Source organism: Erpetoichthys calabaricus, chromosome 6, assembly GCF_900747795.2.
Source record: "Erpetoichthys calabaricus chromosome 6, fErpCal1.3, whole genome shotgun sequence".
NCBI lineage: Eukaryota > Metazoa > Chordata > Cladistia > Polypteriformes > Polypteridae > Erpetoichthys > Erpetoichthys calabaricus.
In genome coordinates, this window is record NC_041399.2 from 168,039,184 (window position 1) to 168,053,868 (window position 14,685).

General features: G+C 41.3%; 1 protein-coding gene across 1 annotated transcript in view; it reads right to left on the reverse strand.

The window, feature by feature from the left end:
* Positions 1–14,685, reverse strand: part of pitrm1 (pitrilysin metallopeptidase 1) — an 827,899-nt gene that overhangs the window by 593,209 nt on the left and 220,005 nt on the right. The gene's annotated exons all lie outside the window — the stretch shown is intronic.

Consider the following 14,685-nt stretch of genomic DNA (forward strand, 5'->3'; position numbering starts at 1 on the left):
TGTAATTTAGTTTATTGAATCTTTTCACTTTAGTGGAAATGGTTAGTGGACTACAATATGATTTTTATATAATGCTGTTTTAAGGTGAATATCATCTGAAGTCACTTTAAAAAGATTATGCAAGTTACAAAAAGATTTTCTGCTTTACACAATTAGTACCAACCAGGCTGTGTATTGTATTTCAGATGATTGCGTGGGTTTTGAGTTGAAATGTTTAACTCCTATAACTATATATATATATATATATATATATATATATATATATATATATATATATATATATATATATATATATATATATATATACCTGTTCATAGCACTTAACTAAATGGTTTGCTGTGGCCTAATCATCCACATATAGCACCTCCAAGAAAACAAAAACAAAGTCAAATACAAAGAAAAAATCTAGCTGATGCAATAATACGTTTCTTTTTCTCTGACCAAACAGACTGACCAGAACAGTGAATCACTTATAGATATTGTGAAGAAAACATATTCAATTTATGAGAAAGATTATAAGGAGCATGCTGAATTTTTAAATGCTGTGCTCAATGCTAAAATGGAGCTTGAAGCTTGTGTAAGTATGTTTTCCATTCAAGTGGTGTCAAATTTTGTCAAAAAGAAAAAATAAAAATGTCAGATCTTTAAAGTGAATGTTTTAAATATTTTAATTGTGTAATTACTAAAAAAAAAGTTATTATATTTAATTTTATAATATTTTCAATATGTAATGTTTTAAAAAGTTTGCGTTGGTTTAAGCAAAGTGAAGCCAGGGGCAAAAAAAAAAATAAAACTTCAATAAAATCAGAATCTGTGAAATGACATCAGTCAAATTTAATTTATATTTACATTTTATATTATATTTGCTAGCACATGGCAAGAACCAACTCTGCACAAGGCTATCGCACGGCACACTTACACATACATTCATAGTCATTGTTACTGAGACAGTTAGGAAAAGCTAAATACCTTGTCCTTTCTGAGATGAAGGAAACCGGATTGCTAAGACATAATCCGCAGGAAAACACTTAGACTCTGCGCATTGAAACTCTTCCAGGTCTGAGAGCAGCAGACACAAGCACTAACCACAGTGCCGTCCTCCTGCCACCTATTTATTCCAGTCAATTTCTATCAAAATAGCTGTAATTGTGAGTTGATATTACTCTTGTGTTATTCTTGTCTATATATTAAAACAGAGAAGTATGGTGGTGCTGCTACCTCACAGATAAGTTTGAGTTACATGCCCAGCTATGCTCTCCAGATGTCTGTGTGGAGTTTTCTCTGGGTGAGTGGGCTCTGTAGTGCACTGGCTTCGTATACAGGGCAGTTTTCTGATGAGCTGGATAAAGTGGGCTGGAGAATGTTAGGTTGTTAAAAAAGGCACATACTATTTTCTATAATTTCTTAGGCATGTTAACAAAGTGCTTGAATGCTTTTCATATAACAATAGATGACTCCTGTAATAACCAAATGAAATTTCAATGCGATTTTTCTTTGTTTGAAATTTTTAGCATCCTAATTATGCCACAAACAAGAAAATTTCTGAATGCTTTGAAAAAACTGAATCCTTTCTAATAAATAAGGTAAATACTAAATAAAATATAAATGTATCAACAGTTTCCTTTATTGAAGATAATGTTACTAATGTAGTACTAATTTTATTTCTTCATCAAATAATGCTTCTGTTTTGACATAATATTATAACTTCACTGTAGCTATTCATCTCTGCTTTAAAATAATCTGTTTTAGATTTCCTTTATGGCATCCTGAAATTATGTTTTGTTCTTTTTAATTCACAGAACTTCTCGTTCTGCTCCTGGGCTATTGTAAATGACCTCACTAGAGAGATGCTGCAAAGACTTGAACGGCTCAGTGTTAGAAGACGATAATGCAAATGTTCTATGCACTTGATAAAGCCATTTTATAAGCTTATCATAACAGGTCATGTTGCAAATGTAGCAAAGTTTGTGGTACTGTAATGCAAGGATGTACACAGAAGAAAAATATATATTTATATTTTTACCTATTTTTTAAATAAACTTTTGGAAGAAAAATATGTATTGTTCATTTGTTGTTCTTTTTTTTTTTTTAATTTTATTACTTTTAATCATTCCATACAAATAGATCAGTTTTTACAAAAAAATAGGATTGAAAACAGATCGACCCCCACCCCTGAGAAAGAGAGCATGACCAATGGGGTAAATCTTAAAGCTTGTAAACATACCTAAATTGATTAGTTTAATAGGGCAATAGAGATGAATGGAGAAGAGAAAAAAAATGCGGAGAGAATTGCTTCCTCAGTGCTTTAAGAGCTTATTCTAAAATATTATTAATTAGATCCTGCCAAGTTTTGAAAAAGTTCTGTACAGATCCTCTAACTGAAAATTTGATTTTTTCCAATTTCAAATAATATAAAACATTGGTTTCCCATTGACTTAAAAGATTTGTTGAGTTTCAACCTCAGATATCACTTCCAAAAAATGAGTAAACGTTTTTTGACATAGTATAATAATGCAAATTTGTTCACCATATTAGTCATTATTTATCTGTTCTTTTGTACACTGGTCTGTTATGAGTGGACAACAGTAGCCTTACAGACAAACTTTGGTCAACACCTTAAAAATGCAAATAACACATACAAGAACCCAGCAACGTTTAGTAACTTTAGACATAGACAAAGTCATGCAAAAGTGTTTATCTCAGATGAAAAGGAAGTTTTAGACTTGTAATGTACATGACAGATTCTTGATTGAGAAGTACATTTTGGAGTTCTCTGCACTGTCAAGAAAAATAAAAGGCATGAAAAAATTATGAATTTAGATAGACAGATAGATTGATTAAATTAAAGAGTGATAACAATGCAGGTATAACAGACAGACAATATCTTTGTATAATGTTAACGTTTACCTCCCCGGGTGGAATTGAAGAGTCACATAGTGTGGGGGAGTAACGATCTCCTCAGTCTGTCAGTAGAGCAGGACATTGACAGCATTCTGTCGCTGAAGCTGCTCCTCTGTCTGGAGATGATACTGTTCAGTGGATGCAGTGGATTCTCCATGATTGACAGGAGCCTGCTCAGTGCCCGTCGCTCTGCCACGGATGTCAAACTGTCCAGCTCCGTGCCTACAATAGAGCCTGCCTTCCTCGCCAGTTTGTCCAGGCATGAGGCATCTCTCTTCTTTATGCTGCCTCCCCAGCACACAACCGAGTAGAAGAGGGCGCTTGCCACAACCGTCTGGTGGAACATCTGCAGCATCTTATTGTAGATGTTGAAGGACGCCAGCCTTCTAAGGAAGTATAGTCGGATCTGTCCTTTCTTACACAGAGCATCAGTATTGGCAGTCCAGTCCAATTTATCATCTAGCTGCACTCCCAGGTATTTATAGGTCTGCACACTCTGTTCATAGCCACCTCTGATGATCACGTGGTCCATGAGGGGCCTGGACTTCCTAAAATCTACCACCAGCTCCTTGGTTTTGCTGGTGTTCAACTGTAGGTGGTTTGAGTCGCACCATTTAACAAAGTCCTTGATTAGGTTCCTGTACTCCTCCTCCTGCCCACTCCTGATGCAGCCCACAATAGCAGTGTCGTCAGCGAACTTTTGCACATGGCAGGACTCCGAGTTTCTAAAATCTACCACCTGCTCCTTGGTTTTGCTGGTGTTCAATTGTAGGTGGTTTGAGTCGCACCATTTAACAAAGTCCTTGATTAGGTTCCTGTACTCCTCCTCCTGCCCACTCCTGATACAGCCCACAATAGCAGTGTCATCAGCGAACTTTTGCACATGGCAGGACTCCGAGTTGTATTGGAAGTCTGATATATATAGGCTGAACAGGACCGGAGAAAGTACAGTTCCCTGCGGCGCTCCTGTGTTACTGACCACAATGTCAGACCTGCAGTTCCTGAGACGCACATACTGAGGTCTGTCTTTAAGATAGTCCACGATCCATGCCACCAGGTATGAATCTACTCCCATCTCTGTCAGCTTGACCCTAAGGAGCAGAGGTGTTGAAGGCGCTAGAGAAGTCCAGAAACATAATTCTTACAGCACCACTGCCTCTGTCAAAGTGGGAGAGGGATCAGTGTAGCATATACAGTAGATGATGGCATCCTCCGCTCCCACATTCTCCTGGTATGCGAGAGGGTCGAGGGCGTGGCGGACCTGTGGCCTCAGGTGGTGAAGCAGCAGCCGCTCCATGGTCTTCATCACATGTGACATCAGAGCGACAGGCCAGAAGTCATTCAGCTCACCTGGACGTGATACCTTTGGGACTGGGGTGATGCAAGATGTTTTCCAAAGCCTCGGGACTCTCCCCTGTTCCAGGCTCAGGTTGAAGATGCGCTGTAGAGGACTCCCCAGCTCCAATGCACAGGCCTTTAGCAGTCGTGGCGATACTCCATCTGGACCCGCTGCTTTGCTGGCACGAAGTCTCCTCAGCTCTGTGCTTACCTGGGCTGCTGTAATTGTGGGTTGGGGTAAATTCTCACCTATACTGGTATCAGCAGAAGGATGGGTGGAGGTTGCAGTACTCCGAGGTGAGAGTGGGTTATGGTGGTCAAACCTGTTAAAAAAGTTGTTCATCTGGTTTGCTCTCTCCACGTCTCTCTCGTTGGTGGCACCTCACTTCAAGCTTCAGCCAATGATGATCTTCATCCCATCCCACACTTCCTTCATGCTGTTATTCTGCAACTTCTGCTCCAGCTTTCTCCTGTACTGCTCCTTTGCCACCCTGAGCTGGACTCGGAGTTCCTTCTGCATGTGCTTGAGCTCATGCTGATCACCGCCTTTAAAAGCCCTTTTTTTCTGCTTCAAAAGGCCCTTGATGTCACTTGTAATCCATGGCTTGTTGTTAGCATGGCAGCGTACTGTACTTACTGGAACTACAATGTCCATACAGAAGTTTATATAATCAGTAGTGCAGTCAACAACCTCCTCAATGTTCTCACTATATGATCCCTGCAGGATATCCCAGTCCGTAGTTCCAAAACAGTCTCTCAGAGCCTGCTCTGCCTCAGGGGACCACTTCCTGAATGAGCGTGTGGTTGTAGGTAGCTCCCTCACTCTTGGTTTGTAGTGAGGCTGAAGCAGAACCAGGTTATGATCTGCTTTCCCAAGCACAGGCATAATATGGATAATACATATAATCATGGAGGGCCAACAAAAATTTTTATTTTTCCTAGTGCTTAATTGTTGGATGCGTGAAGACACCCAATCACAAATTTGATGTGCATTAAGTCATCATCTTTGTGTTCTGTCATTAGAACATCCATGCAAAATGATGCCAATTTCAATGAATCAACTATTCTCTCATCACTCTAGGGTGTTGCATTCAGTTGTGTGTGGTCACTGTCTCCCTGTGTGGAACTCACATATCCTTCCTGTACTCAAATGACTTTTCTGTAGGTGCATTGATTCCCTCATACTTCTAAAAAGTTTTCATCTCAAGTTAAATGTACTCTGCAATAGACTGGTATCTAATTCAGGGTTGAATTACTCCTAAACAACCAGTATAGGCTCTGGTTCATAATGGTGAAAAAAGCATATTCAGAAAGTGGATGAATGAATCTGCAGTGCGTTGGCACCCTGCCCAGGATTGGTTCCCTGCCTTGCGCCCTGTGTTGGCTGGGATTGGCTCCAGCAGACCCCCGTGACCCTGTGTTCGGATTCAGCGGGTTGAAAAATGGATGGATGGATGAATGCTTATTGAAAAAATGATAACCAATCATGGGCGGCATGGTGGCGCAGTGGGTAGCGCTGCTGCCTTGCAGTCAGGAGACCTGGGTTCGCTTCCTGGGTCTTCCCTGCATGAAGTTTGCATGTTCTCCCCGTGTCTCCGTGGGTTTCCTCCGGGTACTCCGGTTTCCTCCCACAGTCCAAAGACATGCAGGTTAGGTGCACTGGCGATTCTAAATTGTCCCTAGTGTGTGCTTGGTGTGTGTGTCCTGCGGTGGGCTGGCACCCTGCCCAGGCTCTGTTCCTGCCTTGCACCCTGTGTTGGCTGGTACTGGCTCCAGCAGACCCATGAGACCCTGTAGTTAGGATATAGCTGGATGGATAACCAATCATATTGCCTGGGCATTGTATGTTTAACCCAGCTCACTCCTATTTATCACTTAAGTGTAACACTGGTTTGAGAACAAGACAGAGAGAAAATGATGAGGTAATGAAACTGAAGATAGGGTCTTAAACAGAAGCAAACTATAACATTTAAAAAAGCCCCAAATGCCTATTAACCACCACAATTGATATCAATTTTCAGGTGACAGAAGAATGACTGTCAGAAGATCTATAAGCAGGAGAGAATATCAGAGGAGTGGAGGAACAGTGTGATTGCATTCACTTATAAGGAGAAGGATGATATTCAGGGCTGTAAAAAACTATAAATGGATAAAGTTGATGATACACACAATGAAAGTTTAGGAAGTGTTATAGAGAGAATGCTTAGAGAAGAAACCACCATATGGAAGAAGCAGGTTGGTTTTATGCCAGAGAGAGAAACAACTAATGCAGTATTTGCATTGAGATAGCTCATACAAAACTTTCTGCCTTGAGAAACACAGAAAGGTTTGTATATGGTGTTTATTGGTTTGGAGAAGGCTAATGATAGACTGCCACATCAAAGGGTCTGGAGGTACATGAGAGATAAAGAAAGGAGTACCTTATGAGTATGTGAGTATTGTCCAGGATATGAATGAGGGAGTGGGGATTTGGGCTAGTATAGGGGTAATAAAAAGATCCAAGTTAGAGTAGTTCTGCAGCAGGGATCTTCTTTAAGTTCTTACCTCCTTTATCTGGTTATAGATGTGTTAACTCATGGGATAAAAGACCGATCCACCTAGTCCAGGCTTTTTGCTGAAAATATTGTGTTGTGTAGCACTAGAAAGGAGGAAGTGGAGAAAAAGTTGGAAAAACACAGAAGGGATTGAAGATAAATAGGAAAAGGACAGAATATTTGAAGTTTAATGATGATCAGAATTCAGAAGATAGCTTGCAAGGAGAGCTATTGAAAAGAGTGGATAAGTTTAAATATCTAGGGTTAGTGGTAGCCCATGAAGGAAAATTACATGCAGAGGTAATGCAGAGTACAGTGTCGATGGAACAGTTGGAAGAAGGTACTAAGAATATTGTGTAATGGAAGAATTCAGGTAAAAGTTAAAGGTTTTTAAGACAGTGGTAAGACTAGCAATAATGTATGAGCAACAATAACATTTATTTATATAGCATGTTTTCTTACAAACAATGTAGCTCAAAGTGCTTTAAAAAATGAAATAAAAGGAAGTTAATATAAAACATAAACAAACAAGATTAGGCAATTATATATACATATACTTATATACTTATATATATATAAAAGAAAAAGATGAGGTCGAATGGCCAGGAGGACAGAAAAAACAAAAGAAAAAAAACTGAGAAATGGGTAGTATAGGGAGTGTAGGAGAACAAGTTAGTTGTGGCAGAAATTAAAATGTCAAGATGGATGTGTGAAGTTACAATAAAGGACAGAATATGAAATGAGATGATCAGAGGTACAACAAAAGTGACACAGGCATTTAAGAAAGTATAGGAAATATGTGAGCAATAGAGCAATGGGAATGGAAGTACAGGAGAAAGAAGAGGAAAATGGATGAAGTAAAAGAAGATTTGAAGAAAAAGGGTTTGACTGGGGAAGAGGTGCGGCACCAAGTGCTATGGAGAAGATTGATCAACCCCACATGAAAATAGGAAAAGATGAAGAAGATGAATAAGTAGAATGACTACCAACATTATGTAACAACAAGAAGACAACTGGCCAGACAGCAGCATAAAACAGATGTTATGAAGGGTGTAACAATGTGCATATCTGAGGGCATGGTATGGCACACAGAGGCTTAAAGGACACACTGAAAAGAAATGTTACATACTGTATAGATACAAGAAATTTAAGGTAATAGACAGGATAAAACAGACAGAAATGAGAGTAATAGAAACTGATTTAAGAGAACTTATCTTATATAGAAAAAATAATGACCTGTGAATTGCTTCTTAGCTGGCAAATCATTTAAACAAATAAGTTAAAATGGCGGTCACAAGTCAAGACCTTTGCAGCTGAATGTGGACAGAACAACTTTTAATTTTCGTAGTATGTTAAAGAACAACTATGTAAGGCAGATTAAGATGTTAGACAAATTTTCTATGAAACCTTAAAGCACTTCTTTATAAAATCCATCCATCCATCCATTTTCCAACCCGCTGAATCCGAACACAGGGTCACGGGGGTCTGCTGGAGCCAATCCCAGCCAACACAGGGCACAAGGCAGGGAACCAATCCCGGGCAGGGTGCCAACCCACCGCAGGACACACACAAACACACCCACACGCCAAGCACACACTAGGGCCAATTTAGAATCGCCAATCCACCTAACCTGCATGTCTTTGGACTGTGGGAGGAAACCGGAGCGCCCGGAGGAAACCCACGCAGACACGGGGAGAACATGCAAACTCCACGCAGGGAGGACCCAGGAAGTGAACCCGGGTCCCCAGATCTCCCAACTGCGAGGCAGCAGCGCTACCCACTGCGCCACCGTGCCGCCCTCTTCTTTATAAAATGCTTCATCAAAATGGTCTTTGTGTCTGCACACAATGTGGTATAGAGCTCAGAGAAGGAAGGTTCTGTTTATTCCTCACCAATTTACAAATAGTAATCTGTGAAATACATTACTACACAAACACTGAAAGTAATACTGACTTAATGCTTATATGTACAATGTGTACTTTTTGTTTGTCTTGTTTATGTTCTGAGTTTCAGTATGTACTGTATTTCATTAGAATATTGGAGTAATTGGGAATGGGCCATTCAGCCCAACAAGCATACCAATCTCCTTTGCTTACAGTATGTCTTGTCTTTAAGTCCTTACAGCTTATAAAAGGGTTGCAATTTGCTGTTTTGGCACTGGGAACACAGGAACAACTTTGTTATTAAACAAGCAAGGTTAATTGGCTTGGAGTATAGTGATGTCCGTGGCAACTGTGCCATTTTAAATAAATAAGTAAGCATAAGTGATGCAGCTAGACTCTGGCTTGTGCATGCAGCAATCTGCTGGACAGTTGCAGGGAGTTCAGTAGGGGCAGCGAGGTGATTCTCCGCTGTGCACCTGAGCAGTTGGCTCAGCTGTTTCCCATTGACTCTCAGCGTCTCATTAGGCAGAGTGCCTGTGCTAACAGGTAGAACAGGAAAAGAAAGGTGGAGGATAAAGAGGTGTTTGAGAGAAGGTAGGATCAGGAGAAGAGCCAGTGCGAAGAGGAGTGGAGGCAGGCAGTTGGGAAGAAAGTCCCAGGAGTGGAGCATGTAGCCACCACTCAAGAGGGGACTGAGGGGTTTGAGGAGCAGTAGTGGCCGACAACTCCAAGAGGGCTCCTGCTAAAGGCCAAGGAACATCAACAGGAGAAAAGGGACCTTACAGACCCCAACAGACTGCCGATGAGGACCCAAGCCCAGTTAAATGATTGGCTGTGCTTCTCGTAAGGACGTCTGCTTGGGGTGCATGATTCCATTTGAGATAAACAGAGGAGATGTTGTGTTTTAGAAAACTTTTCTGGGCCTTGTGTTTGTTTCCTGCTGTGAATTTTATCTTTGTGTTTATTGGATTTGATTTATTTGACATTTGAACTTCCACTTTGCACATTTTTTATGGGTTATTTACTTATTGAGTAGACTGCACTTTTGGACAATGCTTTAAATAAAGCCATTGAAACAGCTTGCACCACCTTTTGCTGACTGTGTGTGTCCCTGTGACTATCAACCGTTCGGGGTTCAAGCTGCTAAAGGATGTGGAGCCAAGTTGGACTGTCATAGGACTGAATGGTCTCCTCTTGTTTGTCAAATTTCTTATGTAACACATTCTAACAAAAAAGTAATTATTAAAAATAACATTTCCAGAAATAAATGTACAATTGAAGGCAACAAATTAACATGGACTTGAAATTCTCTGAATGGCTTCAATAACACAGCAACGATTTAATACTAAATTTAAAATGAAAGCAGGCGCTTGAAAGCAAACATTATGCACTTGACAGAACCTTATTTGTCCCCAGGAGGAAATTTTTGCTTTTACAGAAGTTCTTTAAATAAATACAAAAATACTTTTATATATACTGTATCATGGGCTTCATGGGAGTAGGAGTCTGGTGCAGCCCTGTTGGGATCCGCAGGCGCCGCCAGAGGGTGCTGCAGCTGGAGCTGCTTAGACCTTATGGGCAGTGTTTTCACCACACCCGGAAGTGCAGCTGGAAATGGCAAGCAAGTACCTGGAGCACTTCCGGGTGCCTTATAAAAGGAGCCAGCAGCCACCACTCGGGAGCCTGAGTCAGTTCTATTCTGTAGGGAAAAGTTGGAGGCTTTCAAAGGGGAAGACAGGAAGTGGGGTCAAAGGGTCTTCAACCATAGGCTTGAGCCCGAATGTGACATCACAGGGTCCGGAGCCGGCAAGGTCTTCTTCCACAGGCTCAGTCCCGGGAAAGTGACATCAAGAGGACCAGGTGGAATCTCCCGTGAATGGTGTGCAGGAAAGGCAGAAAAAGAGTCAGTGCACTCTGTCATATCCTGGTCTGATTCGGAAATGCCCTTACTGAAGCCCTTTAGCTGCCTCCAATGTGCATGTGTGTGACAATATATATATACTGTATATATATATAGTGGGGAACAGCCCGGACACAGATAGGTAGACATTGTTTAAATGCACCACACAAGTTTATTTACAATATTTTACAATAAAGTGAACACGCACACCCCAGTGCCGCAGCACCAATCACCCCAAAGTCCTGGCCTCACAATGCCTCTCTCTCTCTCTCTTTAGGTCCGCCTCCACTCCTCTCCTCCAAGCTCCGTCCTCTTCCACCCGACTCCAGCCATCGAATGGAGGGACGCGACCTCTTTTAAACCCACCCGGATGTGCTCCAGGTGCCTCCGGTTGTCCCTGGTCTTCTTCCCCCCAGCACTTACGGGTGTGGCGAAAGTGCTGAGGGCCAGGGCTCCTCAGGCATTTAGGTGCCCCCTGGCGGTGACCATGGGCCCCTATAGGGTTGAGCTTCCAAGCTCTGTTCTCGTGGTCCCCAAAGCTACCAGGGCGGTCGCCCCCTCGTGGTCTGGAGGAGGTGCAATCCCTCCTCCGGTCCTTCCAGGCATCCCGGCTGGGTACCACCCCCAGCCGCTTGCCACAATATATATATATATATATATATATATATATATATATATATATATATATATATATATAGTGGCAGGCGGCTGGGGATCAGACCCAGCCGGGATGCCTGGAAGGACCGGGAGGCAGACTATACATCCCCTGGGTCATGAGAGGGCAACCGCCCTGGTTAGTGTGGGGACCATGGGAATGGAGCATGGAGGCTCAAACCCATTGGTGCCTGTGGCCGCTGCCAGGTGGCACCCCAAGCTTCATAGAGCCCAGAATTTCGGCACTTCCGCCACACCTGGGAGTGCTGGTGGAGGACCTTCCATGGATGCTTGGAGTGCTTCCGGGTGCTCATGCGGCACTTCCGCCACACCAGGAAGTGCCACTGGAAGGACGTCAGGAAGCACCTGGAGCACATCCAGGTGAATATAAAAGGGGCTGCCTCCCTCTAGTCGACAGCTGGAGTCAGTAGGAAGAGGACAGAACTCGGTGGAGAGGAGTGGAGGAGGTGCAGGACCATTGGAGGGCCTGTGAAGAGGGTGTTTGGTGTAGGGACACTGTGTTGTGTGGACAGACTGTAAATAAATGTGTGCTTTTATATACACACACTTTGGTCTGAACACACACTAGAATAACTAAATAGGAAGAAAATTTATAAAGAGAAAATTTCTGACTTGGCAGTCCCAGTCCTAGTGAGGAATTATGCAGGTGTACTGCTGTTGGTATAAAAGAGCCCCAGTAGCATTTCTTATCACACTTCTGCTGAATAATGTGTTGGCTGAAGGTAATTCAGTGTTAGTGTGTCAGAGAGAGGATGTGCAGCATTATTCATAATGGCATTCAATTTTGTTTTATTCTCTCCTTCACTTCTACCACTACGGTGTCAAGAGTGCATCCCATAACTGAGCCTGCCAGTTTAACTAGCTGTTACCAGCCCAGCATAGCACAATGAAGAACTGCACTGGCCATCACAGGGTTGTAGAAGGATGTCAATTCCCACATTAAAGGAACATAGTCTCTGAAGGAAAAAGAGCATGCTCTCCCCTTTCTTATATAGTTCTTCTGTTTTCTGAGACAGACCAGCCTGTCACTGATACTGACTCCCAAGTGCTTGAAGGACTGCATCACTTCTACATTTGCTCCCTGAATAGTGACTGGACATGGAGGCACTTTGGTATGGGGAAAGTCAATAACCAGTTTCTTGGTTTTGCTGATGTTAAGATGCTGACAATTCTCCTTGCACCAGGAAACAAACTGCAGAATGAAGAGAAAAAGAGACAGGACTGTTCCTTGTTGTGCTGCAGTGTTGCTCACATCTGTATCAGAAACACAGTCCTTGAGTCTCACAAACTTCAGTCTGCCTGACAGATATTCCATTATCCAGGACACCGTAGGCTCACCCATCTGCATATCACTGAGTTTACGCCTTAACAGGGATGGCTGGATGGTACTGAAGTCACTGGAGAAATCAAAAATGACTAATCCTCACAGTCCTGCCAGCTTTGTCCAACTGAGAATAAGCCTTGTGAAGCAGACAGATAATATTGCATCTTTCACTCCAATCTTTGTCTGATAGGAAAACTGCTCACTAAATAGCATTTATCACTGAATGCTACATGAATAATGAGCAAAAAAATAATCTGATTTTGAATAGGAAAACAATAGACAGTTTAGAATTTTATATTACCCATTCATTCCTGTTTTGTAGCAATGCAGGAATGGTTTTGAAGTTTGACACTGGCAAAGTACTCATGCCACTCCAAAGAAGAGCTTATTGCCTGGAGATTGCTTTCTTGAAGGCAATGCTTTTTCAGGAGAAATTTATATTGATCGGCAGGTATACCAAATACTACTGTAGGTGCTAAGAGAAAACTTCACAAGTTATGAAAAGTTTAGACAATAATATATAGAGAAAAATGAAGGAAAATTAAATTTACAGTGTAAAGAATAATGAAACAGACAAACAAATTACAAAAGACTGGTTTGTCTTTATACATTGAGACATCAGAAGACTATCAGTTGTGCTCCTGGTCAAAGTCCAAAACAGTTTATGTAATGTCACCCACTCCTCAAGTCTGTTTCATGATAAAGAATTTAAATTCACTGTCCATACAATAAATATAAACAATTTTTCAACGAACATTGAGCAAATGCCATTCCTGGTGATGTGGATAAAAGGACAGGTATTTGAACGTGAAAGATAAGTCAGTCATACTTTTAGGTACAAATTATGGGTGTATCTGTTCATATATGTAAGGGTGTTGCAGTTTAATTACTAGAGGGTGTAATTAACTTATTCGTCATGCGAAGGCTGTAACTCTTGTAAACACTCTGCTACTTTCGCACTGGTGTTCATATAGTGATAAAGACCACTGATTCAAGACTTTTGAAAATGGGGCCTTGAGGTAAATCTAGTCCTTCATCAATTTTTCTTATGTGCATGATCCTATGCTACATTTGTTTTGTTTTATTAATGAGGTTGATAATTCAGACAAATGAATTCTGACAGAGGCTTATGAAAATCATTTCAGATATAATGCCACCACAGTAGGTGTCATCAACAGTGGTCTTATGTAATTTGACATGTCCTATCTTTCACTCAGTTCCATTTAATGTTAGTAGCATCTGCATGTCAGATAAACACAGTGAACTGGGGAGAAGTGTTTAATAAGTCAGCACACAAACTCTTTCAGTAAAACTCTATTCTTAATCCTGAATTTATTAAAACCAGGAAAGGTTTCAACAAGTAGGCCTGACTGGCCAGAGGTGAACCCTGTTAATAGAACTGGGGTGGAAATTCACCTAAAGTTATGGCAAGTTTCAACGGTCTGTAAGTCCTCTACAGACTTTCTTGGTGTTGACATTTTAGCGGCTCCAAGTGGCACAATGAAGTGAACAGAAAATATAATTTCATTGCACATGAGTGATGCGTCAGTCAAATTCTTACCCAACACAGTACTGAAGTATTGGTTAATGCCCTAGTCACCTCACGTATAGATTACTGTAATGCTATTCTATCTGGTATCCCACAAAAACTTATCCATCGCTTACAACTTCTTCAAAAATCTGCTGCCATGATAATAACCTGTTCTAAATCAACTGAAAGTATTACACATATTCTCTCTCAACTTCACTGGCTCCCTGTTAACTACAGAATACAATACAAAATACTGCTCTTAACATTTGAAACTGTCCATAACCTTGCTCCTCCTTACCTCACTGATCTCCTACAGACTTACACTCCCTCCTGCTCACTCAGATCCTCATCTGCAGCTCTACTTTTTGTACCACACATCAAACTCTGTTCTATGGGAGCTCGAGCGTCTCTCGTAGTGCTCCTCAACTCTGGAATTCTCTTCCCTCTAATATTCGTCAGCTTGATTCAATATCACAGTTTAAAACTGTCCTCAAAACTTATCTTTTCAAAATGGCATACCAATTATGAACTTAACATTGTTACTACCTGTTATCTTTGTTTGTTTGCTAATTATTGCTTTTTAATATATCATTCTCTTT